Below are 19,758 nucleotides of genomic sequence, written 5' to 3' on the forward strand. Positions count from 1 at the left end.
TGGTGCTAAAGTACTATGGCGTCAGAAAATGGCGAAGATGCTTACCAAGTGCAGGCAGAAGGGACAGCAAAAGGCTCTTAGAAGCGGAAGAAGAAGAGAAATGTGAAAGTTTCTTACTTAAGCGATTTTACAATAAACCACAATAACCGAAGGACGGCGCGGGCTGCCGAGAGGAACGCTTGAAGCCTGACAAAAGGAATGAATGTTACAAACATTGGCATTTAGTGAAGAATATGCATATATACGTGCCTTGGAGATCAGGGGCAGCGAAGGGAACGGGCAGTGAAAGTGGAAGTAAAGTGCCTAAGAAGAATAAGAAGCAAATGCAAAGAAGATGACCACCAAAGTGGTCAGCTCCAATAGTGTAACATAAATTGCAAATATTGCTGCTGAGGGAATTTCTTGTTACATATACAATAAGAATATCAGAAATATATAATGAGTGGAAGGGCAAGTAATTCGTCAAAGGTCCTTCAGCGTCAAGCAGATAAACTTATGAAGACGATATTACACACACACACAGCTACTCATGCATATATGTATATGTATACATATACATATATACACTCAAAGAGGAAGAAGAAACGCTGAACGACTTCTACAATTTGCAAGCGCTGCCGACTTTGGCAGTAAAGCTCAATGGCAATTTCTGCTGGTCTGCTGGCAGCAGCGCACACTGTAGCGTTAGCAGCGAGTGGTGCGGAGCGATTGAGGTGCAGTTGCGGTTACTTAATCTGCCTCAATGCCAGCAATCACTATGGTGAGCACTACGGAAATGTTCCAGCGAGCAAGCTTACATCTACGATCCAGTGGCAGTGGCAGTGGCAGAGCCGCCTCATCATTGGGGGCGACCTCAAGCAAATGCAACAAAAAAAAAAAAAAAAAAATTACAAAAAAATAATACCAAGGCAAGCGCGGTTGGTTGGTAGCTACACTGTTGCGTTGAATCACCTCCAGGGGCTCGGACATAATAATCTACAATAACAATATGGGGCAGCGGCATCAACACACCCAAACACTTTAGCTGCTCAAACATACTGCACCGGAGGCAGTAAACATTTCTTAATGTTGAGTGGTTTTAAGTTTTTATTTCATTTTTTCATTTTAATGCTTAACAAAATAGTAAATGCAAACTGTTGTTATTGCCTTAAATTGTAGAATTATATTATATTTATAAAAAAAATTTACAAAAACGAACTTATCAATTACGGAATAAAGTTTAAAAAGTTTTGTATTAAAATGCAGATCTTGCAAATTTTTAAATAAATCTTATCAAAAATTAGCTTTTAAAATTCCTTTAATTTCTGAATACTTAACAAGAAAACACCTTACCTTATCTTAACAGATCTATATTGTGATGTTTAAGACTTAATTATGTACCTATCCTTTGGAGAAAGGCGAGGGTCGTTTTCATTCCGAAGGCGGCCAAAGAAGTCCCTCATTCCTTCTGAAGGCATTTGACAAAAATTCTAGACGCCCATATTAAAGATCTTCTATGGGCTCATATATTGAAAGTATAGCGTGCATACTATACTAAGCGTACATTAACACAGACTATGCTTCGCTTGCTAACCTTGAATATAGATAGAGCTCCAGAGTATAAGGAATATCCTCTGGGCGTCATTCTTGGCATAAGTAGAGCGCTCGACAATCCATCCATCCGTCTCCAATAACGCAATCATTAACAGTCTGAAAGCAGCGCGGATACCACTTGCTTGCCCTGCTAACCGTACACATCTCACACTCTTCTCCATATGGTCGAAACAGCACGTTTCCTGGGCCTACCGTTGGATGTACTCGATATCAACTTATTTAATATTTACCATCCTAACGAGGATTAGATACCCGTTACAGCAACAACAGCCTGTTGGACATAAGTAACGACGTTACATGCAGAAAGTGCAGAGAATTGAGACTTATTCTTCTGTTCAGCAGTATATAAAACTCGTCTTAAATATCTAGGGCTTTTATAACTTTTAAAAAGATCTTTATTAATTTTGATCGATTAGTCTATATATATGATCTACAACCACCATAGCGGTCGGATTTGAAAAAATTCTTTGGAAATTGACGCCTTGTCTCGGATTCAAAAATTGAGAAACTCTTCTTTACTGGAGGATGGAGTCATGTGTACAAGTTCACGCAAGTGAGAAAAATTCTCTGTTTGCCATTCACTTAGGAGTGGCCTGAAACGGTTCTTTGACATATGTCTCAAGCAGCTCACGACTTTCGGTCCTAGACCAAGTATCCTCTGGGTAGCCAAGGAACATCCGTTTGAAGGCGAGCTAAAGTGAGAAGGGTTTGCGACGCCCCCAATGAAAATTTTCCAACAGCCTCGGATGAGAGACCCCCCTTTTGAAAGAGAGATTTGTGTACAGACGGACAAGGCGGCATGGCTAAGCTGGCTCAACGTCACCCTGTTTTTCGTCTTCTTCAAATAGATGCGACTTATTAGGCGAACCACAAAGAAAACAATGCCGCTTGAGGAGCTCTAAAACCCGCTCGTGATATGAATTTGCACAACACTGAACACTTAAAATTCAACTTGCACTTAAACGTAAGTAATTCAATAAATCATTACTTAATTCTTATTGGCAGGCCTTCACCGTGGCCGAATAAACACGTTGTCCGGCCGCAGAAAGCCGCGTCCTTTTGTGTTTTCACAAAGGTTGGGAGATAAAAAGTAAAAAATATAAACTGTAAATAAATACGTTTACGTCAAAATCTACATACATATCTGCACTGTAAAGTGTCCTCGAGCGATGTCATTTTAAATTACCATTATGTTAACGCTTATTAGCGCTTCAACGACAGCTACCGAAACTATAGACGCCAACAACACGTTTCGCACTTTTCGATTCATCATTTTCCTCATTCGCGCGACGGAAAAAAAGAATTTGATGATGCTGTTCAATTGTGACATAGCTACTCATTTCATGCACAAAATTATGGCTTTTCTATTCTCTTCTAAAGCGCTGGTATGGTCTTGTTTCGCCTGCACGCCTCTACACCCCGCCGGCCCCTGCTGCTTTTGGCAAATTGAATAAATGACACTTCGTGCTAATAAAAAACGTGATTGAAATTCAAGATGCCACACGCATGGCAATCGGTCGCCGGCTCGAGCCGAGTTGCCCGTGCTTGCGGCTGCAACATGCCACATTATATTGACAGGCGACCACAGGCGCGAAACGCTGTTTCGGCGAATTCTACTTTTAGGCAACATGCCTTCGCTTTGGTAGACAGCCTCCGTTCTTTTTACGGGCATTGTGCTTTTATGCTCGTATTCGAAGACAAATAGGTTTATCTAAACTTTTTTCTGGCACATTGTTTCCATCAATTTTCCAGCGTGCGTCATTGTCATTTGTCAATTTTTGGTTGGTTTCCGTTAATTTTCACTTTTTACATGTACTTGTGTTCTGCTCTTTGGTTTGGCCTTTTGCTTTGCGTGTGCGATGTCGTTTTGATGGCTGGAAGAAAGCTCGCTGTGTACCCTTTTCCACCAAGCTACTGTGTTTTTGGTGCCTAATTAGAATTCATTCCACGTCGCAATCTCTTCTTGCAATGCTTGTACACTACTTGCTTTTTATTTCCATCGTGGTGATTTTGAGGGGATGTGCTCCTGAAATTGAAGTTAAGTTGACAGCTAAAATATAATTAATGTTGACTAGGTCGCCAATAGGCCATTCTGTCAGAATTTGATGGCGAACAACACGAGTGTTAGGAGCATCATTTTTGTACATGTATTTTTACATTTCAAAACACGTGTATTTAAGTTTGTTTAACGTGCTTGCCAGCATAACGAAGCAGATTTCTTTCGAAAAGTTTTTTCCAAAAAAGTAAGTTAATATTTAGGGTTTTCACAAGTTTCATAAAGTTATAAGTTATACCGATTCGAAAACATAGCATTGAGATTGTAAATGTGTAAACTCATTTTTGTATGAAATACAACAACAATTTTTTTAAACAAGTGTAAAAATTTATAATTTTACGATGCTTTACGACGGGTTGTGAGTACCCTAATTAAATAACATTGAGTTAAATATAAACATAGAATATCGCACATGAAACTTTGGTGCCGCCTCATAAAGTTCTTCTACCACCGCTTTACATAAAGTTGAAGCCATTTTTATACTCTCGCAACAATGTTGCTAAGGAGAGTATTATAGTTTTGTTCACATAACGGTTGTTTGTAAGTCCTAAAACTAAAATAGTCAGATATAGGGTTATATATACCAAATTGATCAGGGTGACGAGTAGAGTTTAAATCCGAATGTCTGTCTGTCCGTCCGTCCGTCTGTCCGTCCGTCTGTCCGTCCGTCCGTGCAAGCTGTAACTTGAGTAAAAATTGAGATATCATGATGAAACTTGGTACACGTATTCCTTGGCTCCATAAGAAGGTTAAGTTCGAAGATGGGCAAATCGGCCAACTGCCACGCCCACAAAATGGCGGAAACCGAAAACCTATAAAGTCTCATAACTACGCCATAAATAAAGATATTAAAGTGAAATTTGGCACAAGGGATCGCATTAGGAAGGGGCATATTTGGACGTATTTCTTTTGGAAAAATGGGCGTGGCCCGCCCCCTACTAAATTTTTTGTACATATCTCGGAAACTACTATAGCTATGTCAACCAAACTCTACAGAGTCGTTTTCTTCAGGCATTTCCATATACAGTTCAAAAATGGAAGAAATCGAATAATAACCACGCCCACCTCCCATACAAAGGTTATGTTGAAAATCACTAAAAGTGCGTTAACGGACTAACAAAAAACGTCAGAAACACTAAATTATACGGAAGAAAAATAAATAAAATAAAACTTTACAAAATACGGTATTTGAAAAATATGTAAATGACGTATAATGAAATCTCGATTATCACTTTATCATGCGAGAGTATAAAATGTTCGGTGACACCCGAACTTAGCCCTTCCTTACTTGTTAAAGTTACTTTCAAGAGATAGAAGTTGCTTCTAATAGAGAAGAAGGGAGGCATATTTGCAGACAAAAAAGGAGAAAAGCCGAGATTCGTAAGTAAGTACGAAAATCTTGACAAGCTAGCCGACAAGGATAATTCTCAAAAATTCTACGAAAAGATGCGGCGACTAACAGAAGGTTTCAAGACCGGAGCATACTCTTGTAAAACTCGCAGAGGTGATATAGTGGCTAATGCCCAGAGCTTACTGAATTTATGGACAGAACACTTCTCCAATCTGCTGAATGGTAGTGAAAGCTTAACACCAGAAGTTGATGAACCCGATTCCCCAATTGATGACGATGGAGCGGACGTTCCATTGCCCAACCATGAAGAAGATGGAAAAGCAATTACCTGTCTGAAGAACAACAAAGCGGCGGAGCCGATGAATGGATGAAAACACTCCAAGTGTTCTGAGAGTGTTCGACGCAGTCAGTACCCGCCAGGGGAAGCAGAGGAAGAGGAAGACCTCCACTCCCTTGAAAAGATCAGGTAGAGAAGGACCTGGCTACGCTTGGAATCTCCAATTGGAGCTAAACAGCGAAAAAGAAGAACGACTAGCGCGATGTTGTAAACTCGGCTATAACCGCGTAAGCGGTGTCAATAAAGAAGAAGACTAAATATTAAAGTTTCTTGGTCTCTCAAAAGCAAAATTGAAAGAATATGTTTTCGTTGGACCAGACATCGAATGGCTTACAACTGATCCACACTTCTGACAACCATGATGGATTTTCAAGGAAAGTAGTCATAGAGAAAATTTTTGGCAATAAAATAAAGACGCTAACTACAAACAAATCGCCAGCGGAATGTTTCAAGCTTTAGGTCTAAGAGTCTTAAATTACATTTTCTTCATGCCCATCTCGACTACTCTCCAGATATAAAAGTGAAGAGCAAGGGGAACGATTCACGATGATATTAGAAAGACGGGAAAATGATACCATAAGAATAACTTATTTTCGTATTCAGCACACCCACAACTAAAGGTAAACAAAACAATTATAATTATTTTTCTTTGCAGACTTGTATAATTGTACCCTGAACAGGATACACAGGGTTTGTCCAGAAAGCAATAGGACTAATATTCTTCCACCGCTAGTGTACTTCGGAAAGTGCGCGCACCGACTGGATTCGGTAGAGGGCGTTCCTTGCTAACGAGCGAGCGGCTGGTCATATGTCTCCGAGCACCTAGAGAGTCAGGACAAACATTACATTAACAGGCTTACACAGATGTTGCTTTAGCAAGAAGTGGTGGCACCAGGCCTGTTTGGAAGGCCTGTGACTTAGACAAACACCGACAATGTGACTTGTGTGCGTAAAGTTTTGAACTCAGACCGCCCACTTAGTATTCGTTTAATTGCCCAGATGTTAAATTTATCAAAATCTATGGTTCATGACATTACATTCAATACATTTTTTTAATTGACTCAGTCCTATTACTTTCCGGACAAACCCTGTATTAAATTTGCCACCCAGAGGGAACCGTCAGAGACCCTATAAAATATATAGTATACCTATACATATGATATACATATATGATATAGCCATGTCTGTCAGTTTGTCCGCCTCTCGCTTTTGAGATATGAAATTTTGCGATTATCTTCTAAATAGAGGCCTAGTTGTTGAAAACGCCGAAATCGGACAGTTGTAGTGGTCAGGAAAAATTGGTGGATGAAAAACGAGTCCCATTACGAACAACTTTTTATTTGATGATATATCTTCTTGAAATTTCACTTAGATTATTGTCGGAATACTATAAACACCAAACAAATTGTTGAGATCAAACGACTATAGCATATAGTGGTATTCAAACTAACCGAAAGATATTTATGAACACTTTATCTATCATGTTTTTCAGTTTTTTTCTATGTTTAAAATCGATTATTCGCAAAGTTGATTTAACTCTATGTCCTTAATTGAGTTTAGGAAATCCTCCTCCACTTAATTGTAATCTTCGAAATCTAAAAATCCACCAAAAGCCCTGACGATAAGCTTCAGAGCTTTTCAGTTGTCGTTGTAAAATGGCACCGTGTCACCCCGAGCAACGCCATTATCTCTTTAGTTAAACACCTCGTGTATGCCCAAAAAACGCGAAGCGAAAACAATTTGAGGGCCTGTGCCTGTGTGTGTGTGCATGTGAGTGTTTATTGTTTAGTCGACATTTAAGCGCGTTCGGCTAATTTCGCGCATTTGCAGCAAACCGCAGCTAAATTCGCCAACAGCACACACCTCGCACTGACCCCGACCAATTGTAATGGAGCAAATGGGTTGTAAGTTGAGAGCGACGCTTGGAGCTGCCGCACCCAATCGCTAACTGATAGACTCGCCTGCCTAACAACTAAGCAATTTTTCTATTAAAAATTTTCACCCGCTCCCCCTTTAACTTCCCCGCATGTTGCATGCTCGCAACAGTGACACCGATGCCACAACATAGTACACCGCACATATTGAGCATGTGCAGCAGGCGTGTAATGCAGGCGAGGAGTGCGTGTTGCATGTTGCACCGTACACAGTCACATGCTGCAACAACATCCAACATATGTATGTGCTATTCTAATGTTTTCCAACTGTTGTTGCTTACGCTGCTGTTGTTGTCATTGTTTTGGTTTTGGTCAATATTGCCGCTGAAGCCGAAGCTGATATTGCCACTGCTGCAGTAGCTGTAAATATCCGTATTGTTGTGCTTGCTTTTAAAATTGCTTTTTGTGCATTTTGAAGTTAGTATTATTGTTGTTTCTATTGCAACTTGTCCGGCGAAATTGTTAACACGCATGTTTGTTGTTGCCGACATTTTTTCGGCGGTAACACTCCACCGATTCCTAACTGCGTGCGTAACACCAATAATAACAAAAATATCGGCGATATCTGGCAACATATTACGTTGAGCAGCAACCACGGTGCTATTGCCAATGACAACAGCAACACATTAGCGGGTGAACACGATGGCGACAAGCGATTTGCGGTGTACCACACGCATTCAAAACAAGCTCACCGATAAGCGCAGTATCGAATAAGAAATACATATATGCGTGTGCCTATGATTTGAAAAGGAAAGCGTGTAAATTTAATTTTGGAATGTGGCAAATCGTGTATTTATACTCTGAACAGTGTATATTATAGAGAACGTTAGAGACCCCTTAAAATATATTTATACATAACGGATCAGGATGATGAGATGAGCCGATTAGCCATGACCGTCTGTTGGTATATACGCGATTTAGTTCTTAGTTTTTGAGATATCTTGCACCTATCATTTTCTCAACAAAAAGCTACTCGTTTCTCGGAATGGCCGAAATTGGATCACTATAGCATATAGAGTTTTCAAGGGAAAGGTTCTACGGAAGATTTATTGTCCTTTGCGCATCGGCCACGGCGAATACCGCAGTCGATTGAACGAGATATAGGTCATGTCGTCCGAATGGATGGAAACACTCCTGATTGGAGAGTATTCGACGCAGTACCCGCCGAGAGAATCAGAGGAAAAGGAAGACTTCCAATACAGGTGGAAAGGAACCTAGCTATGTACACTTGGAATCTCCAATTGGCGTCAAACATCGAAAAGGAAGAACGACTGGTTCGCTATTGTAAACTCGGGTTCATTAGGTTGGGCAGGGGTTATTGCGTAAGGCAATAATGAGATCTCCGAAAAAATTGTTCAGATCGAGTCACTATAGCATATAGCAAATTGACTGATTAAAGTTCTTGTAAGAAGCTTTGTGAAAGATACCACAGTTTCGTTGAAATCGAAGTTTATGTTTTTTCTTACTTTTTCTTAGAACAGTTAATGTCGCTTTAATGCAGGATTTGTCCGGAATGTAATAGGACTGGATTCTGTAGAGGGCGTTCCTAGCTAACGAACGAGCGGCTGGTCAGTTGTCTCAGAGCACCTGGAGAGTCAGGACAAACATTTTCGCGCGACGTGTTTCTGTGAGTGGTGCAAGCCGAAAAAGCTGCGTTCGTTAGGTCAGAAGCACGCGATTAAATTCTTTGTGAAACTCGGTAACTTTGCGACAGAGACGTTGGATATGAATCATTAGGCTTAACTAGATTTTGCTTTAGCAAGAAGTGGTGTGTTTCGGTGGCACCAGGCCTTTTTGGAGGGTGGGAGGAGGACGCTAATGAATGAGCAAATCCAAAATGAAAACGAAGCTCTTTGTCTTTTTTAACATCAAAGGCATCGTACACCATGAATTTTTTCCTCCTGGACAAACCGTCAACCTCAAGCTTTACGTGGACGTCCTCAGGAGACTGAAACGAAGTATCAATCTTGTCCGACAAGACATCGCAGTCGATTGACAGTTGCACCACGACAACGCCTCGGCTCACACCGCCTTTCTTGTGAACAGCTACCTAACCAAGACCGGCATCCCAACGCTTCCGCAGCCGCCCTACAGACCAGATGTGCCTCCCCCAGACTTTTTTCTTTCCTTGTCTGAAAAACCCGATAAAAGGCAAACATTTTTAGACGACAGAGGCAATCCAAGTAGCATGAACCTCGGCTCTCAAGGCTATTCCAGAAATGTCTTCTGTGACGCCTTCCATTCTTGGAATTCGCGTTGGCAGCGCTACATCGACGCAGAACGAGCCTATTTTGAAAGTTTTTAAAGAATTGTAACGACTGGTTCAGTCCTATTACTTTTCGGACAAACCCTGTATTTCCGAAATTTTAATATTTTCCCAACGTTATGTTAAACTTAAGATAAAAGCAATTATAATACTATATGTCTTGATTAAAATTTGAACTTAAGTATCTCTGCTTCAAAGTGAAATTTCTTTAAAATCCTAAAATAAATTATAATATTTATTTTTTTATATTAGAAATATCGATAAAAGTCACAGCTCCTCAGACAGTTTGTCACCTATTAGTTCCACTCAATTCTCCTTAAAATTGCTTAGAGTTATGATACAGACGACAAGTAACTTATTGCACCACAATTGACTTATCTGCACAATTTAGGGTAGGAAATGATATTTACCACAGAGCAGCTGTGATTGACAAACTTGTTTTGAAGTGGCCCGAGGGGCTGCATTTCGCAACAACTTTGCATCAGCACACACGGGTGACATAAAATACACATTGTCCACAGCAATGTAGATGGTGAGGAAGGCGGCGGTGAAGGCAGTAAGCGGCCAGCAGCAGCCGCATGCTCTCAGGCCAGCACACTCGCATGCACACAATTGGCGCCAGCTGCTGCACTACAAATTCCCACTGAAATTTTGAATCTCTTTTACAAAGTCAACAAAATGCAAATTCGTTTATGCATCAATGCAATGCCAACAAGCAAAATACAACACAGATGCAAAAGGAATACGAAGACAAACCACATATGCGTGTCCATGTTAGCTACTCAAAACGCAAACACATATCGCCAGCCACCTACAAGCCCTCACACACATACACAACGTACTTGTGTTGCACCCAGTCGGTCAAGTGACGCTGCTTGGCTGCAGCTTGACTTTGCGGCAACAAGGAGCAAGAGGCTAGTGGGAGGGCAAACATTTTCGCCTCCGATGTCGAACAGTCAACATTTGACACAGCAACAACGAATTCTTCGCAATAGAAAGATACTGCTAACACAGGTGACAAGCTAGGCAAAGGCATAGGGGCCAACAACAGCAGCAGAATTGACAACAAAGATGGGTACACAATTGGCGGCAGGCAACTGTTGTAGAGGCGACGGGCATGTGACGGGCGTGTGCATTCAACACATTCGTGTTGCATTTATCTTTTGACCACAGTGAAATTTGTGCGCAACAGCAATCTTTCATCGCCGCTGATGCATTCGTCATAGCTGCCACTGATGTGTTGTTGACAAGCGGTGGTCAAAAGAGTACGTTCCCAGGTGAAGAACGTCATTATTAATCATTCCGCAAAATTTGGGTTGTCTCCTCGTGAAACAGCAAAAGCCCCACTCAGGAATTGTTGGGGTGATTCGAGGTAAAGCATTGATTCAAGCGCTTATATTAACAGACATAACAGTTTCGGAGGCCTAGACTTATTTGCTCAAAGGAAATTAATTTGTCTTCCGTGAAAGTTCCTAAAAGCATTGTAATATCCTAACAAGAGTGAAATTGTTTTGTACGATATTTTTCTTAAAAATCAACAAATAAAAACCGTAAATCATTCGTGGGATCTCCAAGGCCACATACTTCCATAAATGCACCAACATAAAGTTTCACTCTCTTCGAAAACCAAGCGCATCAGAACACTGACTTAAAACCTGTTTTGTGTTTGTGGTTTATTTAACCTCCCGCCGGCAGCATTAAATGCTATTTTTTGGCTTGCCGTATGTTTTGTTTTTATTTTCATTTTCAGGAATACGAATTTTCTTTTTACTTTTCCCATTTTAGTACAACACGAGTTTGCAGTCGCAAATAAACTACAAACCGAAACACATATGCACAAATGCACATAAATATTTATAGAATGTAAAAGATATTTAAGTGCATCCGCCCGCACTCAGCAGCAGTGAGGCCGCAAATAACCTGCTGGTGTGTGGCAAGTGCGGCAAAGAATTACGGAGCAATCAACTGCAACTACAAAGATGAGCAGAGTTTAGTTCACAATAACCGGCGCCAGCATTTAGTTTTCAAACAAAAATATGTTATTTTTTAGCATAAAAAAATAAAACAAGAAAGAAATACGACAAATTTCATAATTTTAACAGCGCAGTTTCAGTACTTTATGAAGTCGATTCCCAGCTTGTACATTTTTCAAATATCCCTGTTACGGTTATAACTCCACTCGGATGAATTGAAGCCCATGTAATTCACCTACAGAACAAAATTGTGAGAATTTTCGGTTGAAATTAGAGTTTTTTTCGACATTAGGTCAAAATAAGGACAGAAATTATATATTTTGAATAAAAAAATATCAGGTTTTTGGAACATACGAAAGGAAGCTTGCAGCGAATTTTACCCAAAGCCTTGGTAATTTTAATTTTTGACATAAATTTTGAGGTTAGATGAAAAGTTAAATATACAAAAGTTATTCATATTTTCATTACCTACAGTATTGCCACATAACTTTTTCCTATAGGACTGTTTGTTATGGCGGAAATCGAGATAAACGGTTTTTATCCTTAAAAATTCCACCACGAGTTCCCCTTACTTTTCTCGGCCACAGGTCGCTCGTAAATTATTTTTCTTTTAGTTTTTGTGATTTTATCCACCATTTCCGAAGAATTTCAAAATAATAGAAATTTCTTTCTTTTTTAACATTTTCAAAAGCATTTATGCTAGTCTATATTTGTGTACAGTGGATATAACACAAATGACTAAAGAGCAGCAAAACTCTTAGAAAATTTAATTTTTCTCAGAAAACATATCCCTAGACATGGTAGATTGCATCGGCTCTTTACGTTCAAAACCCTTTCCACGGTCTCTTAATTTTATTTTTTACTGTTTCCTAATAGTAGCTCGCCTCATCTAGTTTCGCGATTCGCGAGCTCAACAAATGTTTCACCTTTCTTTGTATTTGTATAAAATATTAATTCACTAAAATTGTATAAAATTATAAATAGAATAGTTTATTTTTACCTATTTTTCATTTTCTATTAACATATTTCCGAAATAAATGCAATAATGTTTTACTACAACTGCTTGGTAATAGTTGAAATTTCTGACGTTCAGTTAACCCCACTGACACAGAGTTGAAAACCACAAAAAGATGAAGTTTGACAACACTTCAACCGGTTTTTTTCACAAGTTGAGTTGATATCGAAAATACCGTATTTCAAAACTTCAACTAAAATTCAGTTGGGTTGAAAACCGTAAAAGATGCTAAATCCACATTTTTGCATGATTTTCGTAAATACTTATATTTGAAAGTCTTGTCACCATTAATACAAAATTTAATTTTAGAAGAATTTTTCAAAAAACAGACTCATATTACAGCCAAAACTCACACACAAATATCCACATAAGAGCGCGAGTTGATAAAAATACTTCTCCATGCATTAGCTTATATAAAAATAATTTCATATGAAATTATCAATTTAACGTCAATGACATTTCAAGGTCTAGCGGTCGGTATTTTGACTTCTTATTTTAGCCGAAGAAGCGTCAACTGGTTCTATGGTGTAATGGTTAGCACTCTGGACTTTGAATCCAGCGATCCGAGTTCAAATCTCGGTAGAACCTGATCATATTTTTTTTAATTTTGTTTTATTTTAATTCGAAATTTGTGAAGGAAAATTTACATATGCAATGTTTTTACATACATACAGTGAACCAAAAAAAGTGTACGGAACGATATCTTGACTTTAAATGGGCTTTTCTTTTAAACTATTTCAGCTTTTGAACTGCAATAAAAAGTTACAATAAGATAATTTTATTATCCACAATTACCACTCTCAAGCTGTTCGGAACTTTTGTTTTTGCCCGATTTTAGACCGAATATATGTACCACGAAACAAGCCACAATTATCGAAGAGAAATAAGAAAAGCGAAACGTTTACTATATTTTAAAGAGAATATCCACTGTGATAACCATGCTTGTGATTTTTTAATTTTCCCTGTGAGTCAAAATTTAACATGTTTTTATCTGATGGTCGTCGATTTGTATGACGTAAGGAGCGCTGAAGGTTAAAAAAATTAAATAAGACCCTCAGCATGGCAAAGTCTGTATTGTGTGGTGTGTGGTGCTATGGAAGAAAAGGGGCGCAGTGGGAACGTCGGTAGCCTTGTTTTCATCGAAGAGATGATGTAAGGAATGGATGACTAAAAACCTTAAACAATATTTTAGATCCCTCAGTCCCTAAACTTAAATGGTGGTAGCTGTTTGATTAGTATAATGACCTGAGGCATTATGCTTAGTGATTAAGTAATGGCTATTGTACAAGGAGAAAAAAATTGTGGCACAATTTCCCCAAATTTCAGACATCAAACTTCTTGCTCTTGTTTCCTCGCGGTTACGACTAAGATTGATCTTCAATGAAAAGGGGCAAGTAAACCACGTGAACTTACACAATACTTGGTGTATTCTATGTTATGAATAAAAGACCTCAAATCATGACATTCGTAGGGAGCAAATATGTACATACAAAGTATTAGTTTTCCTTAAAAAGTGTTAAAATATAAATTTTTGCAAACAGTACGAGCTATCTCTTGGTCTTCGAATATGAAGCTATTTTGGTTTTTTTTTTTTTGAGAAAACTGAACTTTTAAAAATAAATTTCAAAAGCATTTTGAGTCTTAATAAAAAATATTAATAGTATAGGAGATAGATTACTTCAAAGTCAAACCACGCTTTTATGTGGTTCACAGTATGTATTTATAATAAATTACAGCAGATTGGTGAGTAAAACAAATTTTTAGGAAAGCAAGTTTTAATTTAAGTTAGAAAAACGATGGATAAAAAGAAACAAGTATTAATGAAATATTATTTTTATTTAAAAAAATGCTAAAGATAATTTGGATACTCTTATGATTCAGTGTTCGCTATATCTGCTATATAGGGTGACTGTTCCTGTCAATGTTAATCGAGCTCTTATCTAAACTTGGAAGAGTATGAGCCTCAATTTTCTAACAATTTCAAAAGGCTAAGGGATTTAATAAAAAAAAATAAACACGCTTGAAGTTTTTCCATTGCACGCAAGGGAACATTTGAACTGTTCATGACATTGGTCGGTGAAGTGATCGAATCTTTTCGTACATGGTGACGGTGTCCACCTCCATCCATTACTTCGCCGAGCGTAAAAAAATATTATACACATTTAAGTTCATCAATTAAGTTCGTAAATACTACTCGTATGTGCGAAGTCAAGTTTTACAACAACCTTATTTGAGATCAACTGAAGCAATATGTTTTCGCATTTCATTACAATTACATTGTTTGCCACTTAAATTTCAGTATTCAACTTATCATCAGCTAATACACGCCTATACAAGTAAGAGATTTGTGTATATGTATGTATGTGGTGTTGCCAGAAGCATTTGTATTAAATTGTTGCCAATTTGTTCAAGTCATAAATATAGTATAGGTCTTTCGCCCGTAATTGTCTCTTTGACAGCTTTTCATGTTACGCTGTCGTTGGTAAACGTCGTCACCGTCATTCATTCAATAAACTTGCGCTGTGAGTGTGTCTAATGTGGCAAATATGTCAAAAGCTTTGCAATATGGGCGACACAAGAAAACGCAGCATAAAACGATAAGCGTAGAGCAAAAGAGAGGACGACAAAAGATCAGAGTCATGTTGTGTCAGGTAGAGAATAAAAATGTAATTTTCAATCAATTGTGGAATGTTGTTTGAACGCACATAAATCGTTTGTCATCAACTAGAAAAACAAACGCAAATAAAAATCATGAGAGAGACAAGACAAAAATGATTCATGAAGGAATGCTTATATGCAAAATTACGTCGCACGAAATTTATATTAAAAGCCAACAGTGCGAAAAGATGGCGTGAGGCTCCCAGGTACATTAGTATGTGTTGGTAGTAACAGTACTTAAATATGTGTTCAAATATGAAATTTCACTTACCTGTGAAGGCATGTGTGAAATTGGCTTCTTATTTCGAGTCTTCAATTTAAATATCATCACAAAATGCTTTCAATTACTTAGCTTCGCGAATAGATGTTATTCCTAGAAGTAAAAATTGTGAATTTAAAAGTTATAGACGGTGACTGAAAGAAATAGAGATAACGTTAAATTCGGTTATTCGGCGAAGCTTTAGTGCAATTGACAAATAAAAAAGTTTTTCACACAGGAACTTCTATTCGATTGGTCAGTTTGTATGGTAACTGTATAATATAGTGGTCCAATCTAAACAATTTGTTTGAAAATTTTATCGCTAACAAACGTACTCGAAAACCCTGCCCAATTTCGTGAAGATACATATATTGTAAAATAAATAAGTTTTCCACACGAGAATTTGGTTTTAATCGGTCAGTTTGTGTGACAGGTAATTGATAATGTCATAAGGAGTGTAGGAGAAGTGGACAGAGAACGCAACAAACATAGACGAGTGGTTCCTCTCACTATCCTAGATGTACAAAATACCTTCAACAGCACTTATAAGAAAAACATGATCGAAACATTTAAAAAAAACTTTAAAATACCTAAATATCTTAGCATAATGACGACGAGCTACCTGAAAAAAAGATCTTGCTGCTAAAACCTTTGAAGGACAATGACAATTAAAGGACACGTAAAAATCAATTTTCGGTTCAGAACTCTGAAACGGCAGTCACGACGCTTTATAAAGCCCCGAAATGGCCGACGATACATGTATATTCAGCCCAGACTTCTGGAACATCTGTTACGATATTTTATTAAGCCTAAAAATGCCCAACTATATATATCTAGTCGGCTTCGTAGACAACAATGCTGCATTAATCGTCGCGCGAGACACAATCGAAAAGATGTCCACAGAAAGATAAACCAGGCTGTCATTAGAGAATAAAGGTGTCTTGACGCACGGGACGCAATTACCGCAGTGTAAAACTAGGTTCAGGCTACCCTCCTTGGCGAGCACAAGTCCAACAATCTGCGGAAAAGGAGTCCATAATAATTATATAACTAAGCAGGCTGATGGCCAACATCGGAGGATCGACACAAGAGAAACGTAAATTTCTAATACTGGCACAGTAAATATCTCTTCGGTGCATGGTTATGGGCAAACTCACTGAGATAAAATAACCGACTTAAAGCCCCAGAAAAAGTGTGTCGCACAGCTGTTCTAATCTTGGTATCGTTAATACGGCAACATTACAACTGGCATGCTTCAAAACGAGGAAAACTAAAGGACGCGAAAAGTTACATACACAGAAAACGTTCTGCGGTTAAAAAAAAGCCTAAACGCAAGTAGTGGCATGTGCCATAAGTCTTAAGACGAGAAATATAGAACATCACCCCGAAGAATCACGATAAGCGGTTTTAGTCATCTACAAGTGGCACAAATTTTGCTGTGTCGAGACCATGAAGACGCGGAAGGCTTTTATGATTTAAATTTTCCGCCATTATGGTTAGGTTAGATGGCTGGACTATATGTCGTCTGTGAGGCCATAGAAAAGAAGAACTACTGTATTCGAACTTATAAATTAGCAAAACGCTGCCAAGAAAAAGCAAATTTGCACAGCCATTTAATTTCCATTCCCACCAGCTGGGATGTCTGAAGGTATGCGTTGCTAAGTATTTAAGTTTTGACTCCTAATCGCGGGACAGTTAAGAAGAAAGCGTTGAGCGGTTTCCAATTCATCTTCTTCGATACACCTATTGCAGATGGTGTCGGGTGGGATTCTCAGCCTTACTCCGTAGACGTCAATAGGGCAATGGCCTGTTAAAAGCTACAAAACTAAGGAGAGGCTTGCCTTACTGAGGAAAAAAGATCTCTTGCGATCGATCTTGGGCCAAAAGCTTCCGCAACGCCCAGCTATCTTGTAGTAGAACACAAGAAGATACGGGAGCTCCGACGCATTTCCATTATACCGGTAGCGGTTCTACAAGTATTAGGGTATATAGGGTAGGAGGTATTTTCTTGCTAGTTCATCAGCTTTACATGTTTCTGCGATTCCGCTGTGGTCTGGCAACCATACCAGTCTCATCACAAATTCATGGTAGTAAACAAAACAAAAACAATTCGACAGCTGAGAGTTTTATAACAATGGATTGCTACACTACAGAAGAACAACGTTCCCGTTATTACCAATATTTTAAAAATATTGAAAATTTCATGGCCGCCATTAGAAAATTTCATACCAAATATGATCGGAATAGTGTTTTAACTTCGCCAAATGTGAAAACTAATGAAAGAGACAAATTTGTATTTTTCGTTAATTTTGCGTCACCCTGTATATAATTTGTAATTAAGAAAAGAATACCACAATATCGAGTAACCGATGAACTTATTTACAAAAGAGCTGCCAGCGTGACTAGCATCCGAGATTTGCTCATAAAATGAGAAACGCTAAGCAGTAAATTTTCACTTTATGGCAAATAATTTCTTCTTCACTGCCATATCTCCACTTACGGAACGTTAGTCCGTAAGTAAGTGTTAACCACAAATGACGATAATATAATCAGGTTGCACACCAAACTAATTTCACTTCACTTCATGTAATCACGCAAACGAATTTTCAAACTCAGAAGAAACAGCTGCAGAATTATGTCTACTTTGTGCGGTTTTCGCCTGGACACAAAACTTCCATACAAACCGCTAAGAAGCCTGTGAAGCCTTCATAAAAAAACAGCAAAAAAACAGAAAAAGGCGAAATCTATTTATAAGTTATGAAAAATAAATAAATAGAATTTGCGCAATGTAAATTTCGCTCGAAACGTGCTGCAGTTAAAGCCGAAGCACACCCATGTAAAAGGGGATAAAACGAAGCGCGGCTGGTTGGACAGCAGCTGGTGGAACGCAGGAGAAGCTTTGCGAACGACGCGCAAAAAGAAATGCAATTTAGTATTTATTATTAAGCAGCTTCTTTTCTTGTCGTTGTACACCCCCGCACACTTTTTCTCCCTGTCATTTCTTTATTTCACGCTTTTTTGTTTGTGCGCTATTTGTTGGCTGGTTAATGTTGCCACTGTTGCAACTGTGTTGCATTTCGTGCGGCAAACGCAAGCGCCACAGCAAGGCAAACGAGGCCGGAAATTGTGCAAAGCAAATGTAATTCAATTTTTATACGTGCCGCAATGAATGCCATGCCAAATAAGGTGAAGAGTATGCATATAAACATAAATTTGCGGCGCAGTAGAAGGAGGTTGGCGGAAGATGAGCGCAAAAACAAATTTTGCAAAAAATGGTACAAATGAAAAAGAAAATCCGGAAGACTTGCAGGAGTAATACAAATAAATTAAATTCATAAAGGCAAGTACTTTGAATGCAATTAACTCTTCTAGAGGTTGGGCTTATTAGGTTCAAAGTATATCAATTTAGCTTAAGCGAAACTTATTCAATTTTGATAGAAGTTCAGAATGTGAGTGCAACTGCTACTTTTACGTCTCGCTCGATTTCAAGATTACCTAAACTCCTCAGGAATATACATATTGAGGTATAGAATTATACTGCTCAACAAATTTGAAGAAAAATTTAGCGACTAATGTGCTCAGAGGTCTGCGTGGTATTTCAGCTGCCCTATTTACGAATTTGAGTTTATTTTAGTTAATATTTTTGTCATTTTAGTAAATGCTGGTGTATTGACCAATACTACAACACAAAAGTTCCTACGTGTTAGGGCACTTTTTCTATCATTTTCGGTTTAAGTTTTATCTCTATTTATGGCTTAGTTATGACACTTTATAGGTTTTCGGTTTTCGCCATTTTGTGGGCGTGGCAGTAGGCCGATTTTGCCCATCTTCGAACTTAACCATTTTATGGAGCCAAGAAATACGTGTACCAAGTTTCATCATGATATCTCAATTTTTACTCAAGTTACAGCTTGCACGGACGGACGGACAGACAGATATCCGGATTTCAACTCTACTCGTCACCCTGATCACTTTGGTATATAGATATAACCCTATATCTGACTCTTTTAGTTTTAGGACTTACAAACAACCGTTATGTGAACGAAACTATAATACTCTCCTTACAAGGCAGATACATACTATTTATTACTGATCTGGACACTTTTCTTGGGGATTGTATTGTTGTTCTTGTTGCTATTACGGTTATCTAGTCCTTGTTATAGCCTTGACAGACGGCAGCGTTCATCCGGATTAACTGCGCATTAATCAAATCCAAATTTGTAGGTGACAGACGGCAGCTAAGCGAGTTTGAAACTCTCGTAATCAGCTGATTGTCATTTGTATAATATTTGCAATGAAAATAGATGGAAGATAAA

The 19,758-nt window shown here is 38.5% G+C and overlaps 1 protein-coding gene and 1 non-coding gene across 3 annotated transcripts in view; one reads left to right on the forward strand and one right to left on the reverse strand.

Moving 5' to 3' along the window:
* Positions 1–19,758, reverse strand: part of LOC120769806 — a 271,930-nt gene that overhangs the window by 208,280 nt on the left and 43,892 nt on the right. Inside the window, exon 2 of one of the 2 annotated variants that reach the window (XM_040097005.1) lies at positions 15,455–15,556. The exons of the other annotated variant lie outside the window; for it this stretch is intronic. The gene's annotated coding sequence lies outside the window, so the exon portion shown is untranslated. The remainder of the gene's footprint in view (positions 1–15,454; positions 15,557–19,758) is intronic. 2 annotated transcript variants of the gene reach the window in all.
* On the forward strand, positions 13,042–13,113 carry Trnaq-uug. Its single transcript has one exon. It is a non-coding gene; the product is annotated as a tRNA-Gln (tRNA).

This window comes from Bactrocera tryoni, chromosome 2 (assembly GCF_016617805.1).
Source record: "Bactrocera tryoni isolate S06 chromosome 2, CSIRO_BtryS06_freeze2, whole genome shotgun sequence".
NCBI lineage: Eukaryota > Metazoa > Arthropoda > Insecta > Diptera > Tephritidae > Bactrocera > Bactrocera tryoni.